Source organism: Pelodiscus sinensis, chromosome 5 (assembly GCF_049634645.1).
Source record: "Pelodiscus sinensis isolate JC-2024 chromosome 5, ASM4963464v1, whole genome shotgun sequence".
In the NCBI taxonomy this organism is placed as follows: Eukaryota; Metazoa; Chordata; order Testudines; family Trionychidae; genus Pelodiscus; species Pelodiscus sinensis.
In genome coordinates, this window is record NC_134715.1 from 79,659,999 (window position 1) to 79,670,451 (window position 10,453).

The window sequence follows — 10,453 nt, forward strand, 5'->3', positions numbered from 1 at the left end:
TCTTGGAAACCTGACCATGGTTCTCTTCAGGCTCTTGAGTTTCTTTCTCTGCAGAGGTCACACTGTTCAAAGGGCTCAGAGTCTTGTACCTTTCATATTACTACCTGAGAGCTCCTTGTCCCTGATGCTTCACTCACTGCTATACTCCAAACACAGTCAAACCCAAGAGTAAAAACATCCCATCTGTAGTCAGCAAGAGTAAGTCTCAGGTCCAACACTGGGTTCCCAAAGTACAAAGGATGCTACACAGGTATCTGTCAAACACAAGTAGTTTATTTCTTGACAGCTAACAGCTGTGCCCCATAAATGGAAGAACACTATAACAAAGAAGCGGCATATCTTACGTCCCTTCCTGCAAGCCTGGGACCCCAGGTAGGCTGCGGACAAAGTGCAAGGTTGTTTCAGCTTCCGAGGCACCGGTACCCAAAGCCCATCAGTGAGGTCCAATTTGGTAGGCTCTGAGGCAGCCTTAAATACAGTTTTCCTGCCTTGTTTGGCAGTTTGGAAATTTCCAGGGCTTACTCATTAGTGCTGATGTAGGTAGGGCTTAGCTGTTAGTTATTGATCTGGTTCTGATCTGGATCTTCTTGTTCTTCGGCCCTGTTTATGTAATCAGTATGTTAGGGTAAACAGAATTGTTTATGCGTTCTTGCCCTTTACCCTTATCTTATACTTGTTCTTGCTATACTGGCAACAATGCTTATCTTAAGTGGCGTATGTTCTCAAAGACTTGCTTCTGACTCATCAGATGTAGGGAGAAATGGCAGAAAGAAAGCAGGCCTCACCACCCCTAAACTAGCACGTACAAAGTTCTTCCGCAATTGACCACTACACCATCGTAGAATCCACTTTGGAAAATGCTGGTGTATGTTTCTAGTTTCCAAGAAACATCATCATGAAAGTCAGTGAATTTGTTTTTTATCCTCACTCTTCTGCTTTTCTCAGCAGTGAATCTGTCTCTAAAAGGAAATAAGATTTCTTGCTGAAAAAAAACTTAGAGAATTTCATTAATTCTAAAATTAACCAGATATGAGATTCATTATACTAATATATCTGGCTGCGAAAAATAGCGATTTATCATGTGGCAGAGGAAAACTTATCTAATCATAAATGTCATCATAAATTCTCTTTCATATGATTTAGAACTAAATGCCTACTTTTACATTCTGGGATATGACAACCTCTTGTCCATGATTCTGATTGCAATCAAGGTCCATTATGTCTCTGTATCTGATGGTCTTCATTAATGTTTCACAACAGTTTTTGAGCTAGAGGACCTAGCTGCTGACAGCCCAAAAACAATATCTAAATATGTTATTATAGACAAAGCTAGTGAAACCTTCTTAATGAATGAAACTCATGTCATCAATCCCCACTGCTTTAACTTCATTTTTATCCAGGATCTTACCATTTTAATCACAGGAAGTCTAGAAGGACTAGAGAACAAACAAATAATTTGTCTTGTTTCTCTCACTTAAATCCTTTGATCTCTCTAAATAACTTTCCAGGATAGATGATTCACTGACTGATCTCTTTATCTGTATCATCTCTCTATAGATACGGCATACTCATTTTTAAGTCTTATTTTGAAATTTCCCTTTAAATATCTATCATATCTTTTTAATGTCTAAACCAAGGTCCTGATATGTAAAGCTGATATTTTACTGAACAATATTTTATTCATTCTAATTGTCTTACTCTGGACTGAACATTGTCTAATTGAATATCCAAAAGATTTAGTGTTTTGTTGTGACTTGTTCAACTAAGTACCCATCTGAGTCTCAGCTTTGAACAATAACTAAAGGAATAACCCATGACAAAGCATATATATTAATTATAGATAAAAATATCCCTAATAGGTATTTATTGTTGAGACATGAATTGTTCATATTAAATGTCCCTAAGAAATTAAAAGACTGATTCTGATTTCAATTATACTAATATAAAGCCAGAAGAGATTAGAATCAACCATTTTTTCTTATATAGTTTTAGAATCAGGTTGTACCAGCAAGTATAGGCCTCTGTATGAAGCAGTGTAAAACCATACCACCTTAAGGAGATTTCAAAGAGGACTTTTAAATCCAGAGGCAGCATACCTACTGGAGACTCCTGGGGAACATGCATATAGGATGTGATATAGGATCTCTTCAGCTGATACATCTTGCTACCCATTCTTTCACATGTACTTAATCAGGACGGTGAGCTGTCTCCCTTTGAGAGCGAATGTGTTAAGTCTCCCAAAGGCAGTTGCACTAAATAATTTTATTGGGCTACAGCACAGCTGAAGAATCAGTTTAGCTAACATGTCATGATCATGTCTGTACAGAAAAAGACAAGTCATATTCACTATTGTATCTGGTAGACATAATTAAATCCTGGCCTTACAGAGTTCATCCATGACTAGCTGATGTGATACTATACTATTTGTCCATAGCCGCAGGAAGTAAGGGGGGGGGGGAGGCTGCAGCACCCTCTGATTTTCCACACTGCTCAGGAAGCTGGGCCTGTGTCCACACTTTCAAGTAGACCCTCTGCAGTCCTGCTGGACCCTAGCAGCTTCTGCACCCGTTGGGGTTCTGCCACCCACCATCCCAATGGGTTCTGCAGCCTGCCATGCATGGGCTTCAGACTACCAGCCATGAAGACTACACCACTGCTCTAGGTCCTGCTATTGGCCTTAGGCTCTGCAGTTGCCTCCAGCTGTGGCAGGGTTGCCAAATGGTGTCCATTCCTGGAGAATTGGAAACTCTAGGTGTGACCCAGCCTGGGATGCTGAGGGGTGCAAAAAAGTTGGGGGGATGAGGCAGCACCACTGGATTTCCCCTTGACTGAACTGACTATGAAAACATGGTTGCCATCATGCTACTATCCAGTCACATACAGGGAGAGGGAGGGCAGCTGGGTGAAGAGGCTGTGGAGCCTACAGGATTGGGGCACCAACAGACTGGAAGTCACATTTCCTCACTCTGCAATCCAGAGGTTAGCTGAAAGGCAGAGACTTTACCATGTCAGCACAGTGCCAGGCTTTGGTGCACACAGTGCTTTGTGACTCCTGGCCAGTGCCCTGGGCTGGATGGGCTTGAGCTTTCCTAAGCCACTGGCCCAGCCTACGGCAGTGGGGAAAGGAAGGAACCTGTTAGTCAGGCTGTTGGTGAGCCAAGCACTCTGATCAGCAGCTGTTTCTCCACACAGAACAGGGAATGAGCTGCCAGGGGAAGGTGGTATTGGTGAAGAGAACATTGAGAAGAGGAGGATTTAAAGGGCAGTAAAAGCAACAAGTAACTGACTGCTGCCTGCCTGCACTGACCAGCCACTGCAGAACTCAGAACACAGCTAGTGCCAGCCACAAATGGGACAGAGGCCTGTGGAACCTGCTGCGCTGGTGGCTGGTAGCCACCCTGGTCAGTGCCTCCCAGCCAGAGCCTGCTTCTGCACTCCAGCCTCTCCCTCCCCCCAGCTCTCTGCACACTAACTCCTGTACCCCTATTCCAGTCCCCTGCCCCAGGTCACATCCTAAATCCCTGCAACCCCTCCTCTAGGTCACAACACCCTCCCAGACCTTGCACCCCAACTCCTGATCACAACACAAATCCCTGCACCCCCTTCTGCATCCCTGTCCCAGAGCACAACCCCCACATTCTCATAAGGTCCCTCCTCACCCCACATCCTTTCCTGCCCCAGTTCCTTTCCCTAAGTCCCTTCTTCACCCAACCTCCATCCCAAACCCCACATCTTGACCAATTACCACATTCTTTGAATGTCTCCCCATGAAAAATTATTGCCCACCACTCAACTAGAGCCAGTGACAAATTCCTATCTTCTCAAATAATACTGTGATTGAAATACTAAGTGTGTACAGATGAGTGAAGAGCATGCACCTTGTAAAGAGAAGGAGAGACTGTATAAAGAAGTTGAAAATGGATCTAAGTAACATTCTGTTATGATAGAAATTGGCAAATAAAGGAAAGCAGAGAAAGTGTCGTGCTACAGGACTTAAAAGAAGGCTCAGTTAAGGCTGGTGAGGCAGTTAATTTACTCTGCTCAATGCTCAGACTAATAAAGGGGATGTAGTGAAACTGTGGAATACTTACTTGAAAGCCATATGGAGAAAGAGAAGAACATCGTGGGAGTAGCTTAAACTAGCACCTAATTTAGTGCCCATTCACATCCATACAAAGCTTACCACTGATTTCAGTTGGCTTTCAGTTAGCAGTGTCTCCATTCGCCCTCCTCCAAAAAGCAATGATGTGCTTGAGCAATACAATTTGGATTGAATCTAGATTTTGAACTTCCAGGGGCTTGGGATGTTCTGATCAGGAGATCTAGTCAGGATAGTTACAGAGATAATAGCCAGTTACAAAATCCATGTCCAGATTTAAATTCAGGTTGATTCATACCTGTGAGGGCATTTTCTCCGTGTAATATTACTTTCCTAAATGAGAGAGGCTATTTAATCCATCTCTTACACAGGGCAAGAATTTGTGAAGCCATTCTAAGGACACTATTAACCCACGGTTAAAAATACAGATACAAAGTATATTAATTTAACATCCTCACAGAACTATAAATCTGTAAGTATTCAATGGAAAAGATAGGGCTGGAAACACAAGGAGGCAATGATGGCAATTGTAGCAGGAGTATTTAGCAATTGTGAGTGGCTTGGAGCATACAGTTTAACAAAGATCAGGAAGAAAGACTTTTAGTGAGCATAAGTAAAAAATGTAATAGTCAGCAAGATGTGCTAAGAACTGGTGACAGCAGATCCATTAATAATGGAGGGGAAGAAGGGTTAACCAATAATGATTTTTAAATGGCTGAGAAAGCAACTTTCTTTTAAATTCCATCTTTCATGGGAAAAAGAAGAGCACTGCAGAATTAAAGAAGACCTTGTCAGATAGCTATAGATAAAAATCAGGCAAGGAAATATCTGGAAAATATATTTATAAATGAATCAATGGGTCTGGCTGACGTGCATGTTTGAAGCTTAAAGGAATTAATTAACAGATTTACTGAACCGCTGACAATTCATTTAGAAGAGTAATGGAGTACTGGGTACATATCGGGAACAGGTAGGGGAAATAATGTAAATGTAGGAAAGGGAAACTAGTGCTAATATGGTGCCAGCCTTGAATGATCTATTTTCCATTAATTTTTAGTTCAATTCCTGGTAAAATAATAGAACCAATATGATATAAAAATAAACATCTAACAGATACCATGCTCATGAGCATTGAGCAAGAACAGGTTTAAAAACAAATAAACTTGACAGATAAATATGATTGCTTTCTTTTGCAAATAGGACAAATATAATGGATAGACAGATTATATTAATGCATGTTGGAGAGTGTCATGGATGCATATACTTCAAGGCCAGAAAGGACCATTGTGATCGTATATTCTGATTTCCTGTATAACATGGGCTATAGAACTTCCCCAAAATATCTCTAGAGCATGTGTCTTTTATAAAAATCTACAAATTCCATCCTTTGAAGCATAGTATACCTTTCTCCTCTAGACTGAAGAGCCCATTATTAAATATTTGTTCCCAGGTAGGTACTTAATAGATTATAACCAAGTAACCTTTTAGCCTTCTCTTTATTAAGCTAAATAGACTCAAGGTCAATTAAGATTCCTAATCCTTTAATCATTTTCATGTCTCTTCTCTGAACCTTCTCCAATTTATCAATCCTGAACTTGTCATGGATGGTCTTGTCTTGTATATTCTTTAGAGATATGGAAAAGGGGGTACACAGTAGACCTGGATGAATTTTTAGGGCTGCAACTTATTTCATTATAAAGATCAGATTCAGGTCAAAGTATTTCTTAGGTTGGTATCAAATTCACTGACTTGCATTGGTCAGAAAAAAAATCTGAAAAAAATTGAAACATTTTGATATGATAGTTTTGAAATGAAATGTTTGAAATGAAATATAGCTGAACAAAATGGCATGAAACTAGGAAAAGTAACAATGAGGATATAATGTATATGGAAAAAGACAATTTCTTGACAATGAGCCCTGTTCTGCTGTGGAATATTTCCCAATCCAATAATAGTTTGGAACATTTCAAATATGGCTGGAAAAATATACCATAAGGAATACTACTTCACTGGCAGGGAAATAAGCTAGAATACCCATAGGTCCATTCCTTCTCTAACTTCCATAGTATATATATATATATATATATATATATATATATATATATATATATATATATATATATATATATATAGCCTGACTTCTGCAGAAGATTATTCCATCTGATGTAATGCAAATAAAGAATAGTTCCTGATGTAGAACTAAATCTATAGTTGACGTAAAATGACTTCAACTGATTTCAGTGCAACTATGCTGGTTTACAGCAAGTTTCAGGGCAGCCTCTCTTAAAACATCCCTACTCTCTTCTTTGATGTCAAATCTTAGCCCTGTTAAAATACTTACCACAAAGTTTTGAATCCCACTCTCACTTTTAGAAGCATTAATTCAATCTGTTAAAACAATATAATTACAATCTGTTCTGTATCTGGAAATATATTTTGGAACAAAATGGGTCCAGTGGTACTGACCAATTTCTGTGTCAAATTATGTATAGCTTTTTCTTAGCATTAGGTTCTCACTTCAGAGATCAGTGTGTTTCTCAGACCAATTGGTCTGATATAATTTAAACAAGAAGTAGCTATTCCTATCATATGTTGCTATATTACAGAACAGTGGGGCTTTCAGAAATACGTATTTCTTCAGCAGACAGGAACTTCACAGAGCCAGGCATTGATAACTGTACAGATGGAATCTGATGGCATTATTCAATGCAACTGAGTCAGCGCATCTGCTCAGGGATGAAAAAAGAGAAGAACCGTGTTTTAACTTACAGTGTTCTGTCACAGGATTATCAAAGAAAATAAGAGGCTGGTGACAATATGCTGTTGTGTTAAAGCCTTTGGATTTGAAAGCCTGAACTTCTTTCTGCTGCATATTTTGACTAACAGTGAGAAGTAAAAAACATTTGGAGCACTGTCACAGAGTGATTTAAAGCAATTATAAAAGAACCTAGTCTGAATGCAGATGTGATGTTCCTAAAATGCACTCTGATGGATTTTGTCTATTAAAAAATTGTGTCAAGCTGCAAAGTTTAGATCCAGATTAATATCCAGATCCAAACTATCCCAAAATGTGATGGCTTTTGGAGCTAGAATTTTGTTTCAGAATAGCTCTAATATAAATATCCTGTTTATCTAATAAATGTGTGGTAGAATGCTTTTTTGTGAAGATGAGAAGCTTTAGATTAATGTGACTGCACTAGTTTTTATTTTATGCTATTACAGGTTATATGGTACCCTGTATCTGCTCATTTCATGTAATGTGAGGGGGGTAACATCCCCAAATATGAATGCTTTCAACTGTTCAAGAATGACAACTATTTAATAAGTGCACTAAAATGAAGTTATATTCATTCTTATGAATGTGTGTGTTTCTGTAGATAGATAGATAGAGGGCACATTAAGAATGATGCATCACATTTGTTTAATACTGTAACTTTTAAAATATATTTTATATTACCTTATTTTCTTTGGAATATATGAGTCATTATAAAATATCACTCATTTTTTTATAAGAATGATTTTTACATAAACTTTGCAATGACCAATATCCATCACAAGCTAAGTACCATTAGTGCAAAATATATTTAGTCTTAACTGAATGAATTTTATACAAATAATTACAAGAAAATGTGGTGTCCAGGTTCACTGCTAGTATAATTGGATGAAACTTCACTGAAGCCTGTAGGGCTAAAGCAGAAAATATACACAAGTGGACAATATGCACTCAGGTTTCAAGGTCATTGTCTATGAAATCATGGTTCTCTATATCAGAAGAATAAACACAATTGTTAGGTCCTTGCCCTGAAACATGTAGCTGATTTTTAATGTCATTTAACAAACTACTTAAGTTGGCTGAGGAGTTAGAATTCTTGTAAATGTCTGCTGCTGCAATGCACTGCCTTCTGTTTCCATTTCTTTAAAAGAGAAGGGGACTCCATAAAAAGGAAGGTAAAGGAAATATCAACATATCTAACTATTTTTGTCTATATCTTTCCTAGGCATTTTAATGTGCCCTTTTGATTCCAGATGATTTCAGGTAAGGTTAACTAATATTGGTCCATGCTATTAAACCGTTCACAGTCAGGAACACAAAGGACTAAAGACATTTGAGAGACTGAGAAATATTCTGATAAATGGATGTTGAAAATCACAGTATATCCAATTCTTGTGATTTTATCATGAGTCTCATGACAGATATTTTGGTGTTTTACATAAAACTACCCTGACTACTGGAGTTACAAGATTACATGAGAATTTCTGCTTTATTTAAAATAAAAAATATTGCTAGCCATCATGATTGCAGAGAAAAACTTGAAACAGTGATCACAAAGAATCTGGCACCAGTTGGCGAATAAAAAGAAATTCATAATATAGCCAGAACAGCTTAGTGGATTGCAGCAGATATGGAGAGGTCTTTACTGTTGCTGTTTTGTTTGATTGGCAGGTGACACAAGGAAGGGATACTGTTGATTTCTGAAGGATCCGGACGATAGGAGAGAGCAAAGAGGAAGCACAGCTTCAGAGGAGGAAGCAGTAGACACTGCAGAAATAAGGTCATCAAGTTAGGAGGCATATCAAGAGGGCTTACAGGTGCTGGAGGTGGGCCAGAAGCCCCTGCCAACATAAGACCAACTACCATCTGTACAGGATATTTGCAATATATCTAGATAGCTTATATACTTCGTCTGCTGTTCTTGGACTCAAGGCCTGTGAAGACTTGTACACATGCCTAACTTTATGCACTGTGAATTGTCCCACTGAAATCAGAGTTACATACTAAAGAGTAGGCACAGAAAGGAAATGATTTTGTATCAGGCCGAGAGTTCCTCAGCACATTTGGGAATCCTGACTGAATATCTATGTATTAGCAAAGAGTTAATAATTTATCCTTTTGCAGTAATGTCAATCATTCTATGATGCATTATCTAACACAAGAGAAGAAACAGGTATTTGGAGATTTCCTTCATTTTTTGTTGTCACATTTCCAAGTTTTTAGCTATGAGCAAGTACTATACAAAATTTACTGAATTTAAATTGCTCTCTCTGCACATTAAACAATGGCTTTCATATACAAAGTATACTTTTAGCAAAGGAGAATTGTAAAGGATGCATTATAATTTAACATTGGATGCATGAATGTAGCCTATGTTTTTTAGAGAACAAAGACTGACTTTTTATAGATGTGTATGTTTTATTCATCACTGAATAACTGGGCTATAAGTGTACAATCTGTAACATTATTGATTTGCAATATGTGCAACTGGTCACATTCAGTTTGCTTTCTGCCATTATTACCTGCTTAGTTTATCTATAATTAAAGTGAATAAAATCTCTTTAATGTACTTTACTGTTGTATAGCATTAAATAGTAGTTACAGTCATAAAATTTCGTTTGTGCATTGAAATCGTAAGAAAATGTGGAATTTGCTGTAAGAACATTCTCTTTTACATTGCAGAAAGATAATGAAAGGTACTTTTATATACATAAAGCATAACATAGTAACAAACTTTTATTTTAATCTATAATGGTACAATCTATGTAGCACTCCATTCATATCAATTTCATATGTTTTTGCAATGTCTGGTAATGCAAAAAATGGAGAAATTTCTGAATCATGGTGTGGTTCCAGTGAGAGTAAATTGGCTATCAGACTTGAAGAAGAGCTCTATGTAGCTCAAAAACTCTGTCTCTTCAACCTACAAAAGTTAGTCGAATAAAAGATATTATCTCACTCACCTCTCTCTAATAGCTTGGGACCAGCACACATACAGCAACATTGGAAATACCTTAAGAGCAACCATCCAAGAACATGTCCACCCCTTGAGCAGTGGATATAAACTCCCAGCTCAGACAGACATACCTGAGCTAGCGGTGATTGAGCTAATATGTTCATATTAGAGTTTGGCTACAGTGACTTGAACGGCATGAGGGATTAGCCACCCTGAGCATGTCTTGGATAGGTATGAACACTTGGCATCAGGATCCTCCTGACGCTCATGGAAGCACTCTAGTTTTATCATGATGGCTGAATCAGAGCAAGCATGGTTTTGTCTCCTCTGACTGGGATACCTGATACTTGATTCTAGTTTTACTATTTACACAAGGAGGAAGGGGGAAAGGATGGTCTTGTGGACAAGGCCCTAGACTAGGACTCAGGACTGCTAAGTTTAAGTCTTGCCTTTGGCACAGATTTCCTGTGGACAGAATCCACAAAGATGGGGTCTCACCATTACAATGCCTACCTTAAGGAGCCCTATACCTCAGCACAATTTTGAGCCCCAATTTAGGCATCCAGTCTTCCTTCACAGTGCATGGAAACAGTTAGGCATCTAGGAATACTATTGATAAGTAGAG

At 38.3% G+C, this 10,453-nt stretch overlaps 1 long non-coding RNA gene across 1 annotated transcript in view; it reads left to right on the forward strand.

The window, feature by feature from the left end:
- The window catches only part of LOC112546683 (uncharacterized), a 51,339-nt gene extending 41,860 nt beyond the window's left edge, over positions 1-9,479 (forward strand). Inside the window, exons 2-3 of the long non-coding RNA XR_003090398.2 lie at positions 8,098-8,135; positions 8,544-9,479. This is a non-coding gene — a long non-coding RNA (uncharacterized LOC112546683). The remainder of the gene's footprint in view (positions 1-8,097; positions 8,136-8,543) is intronic.
- Positions 9,480-10,453: the final 974 nt, after the last annotated feature.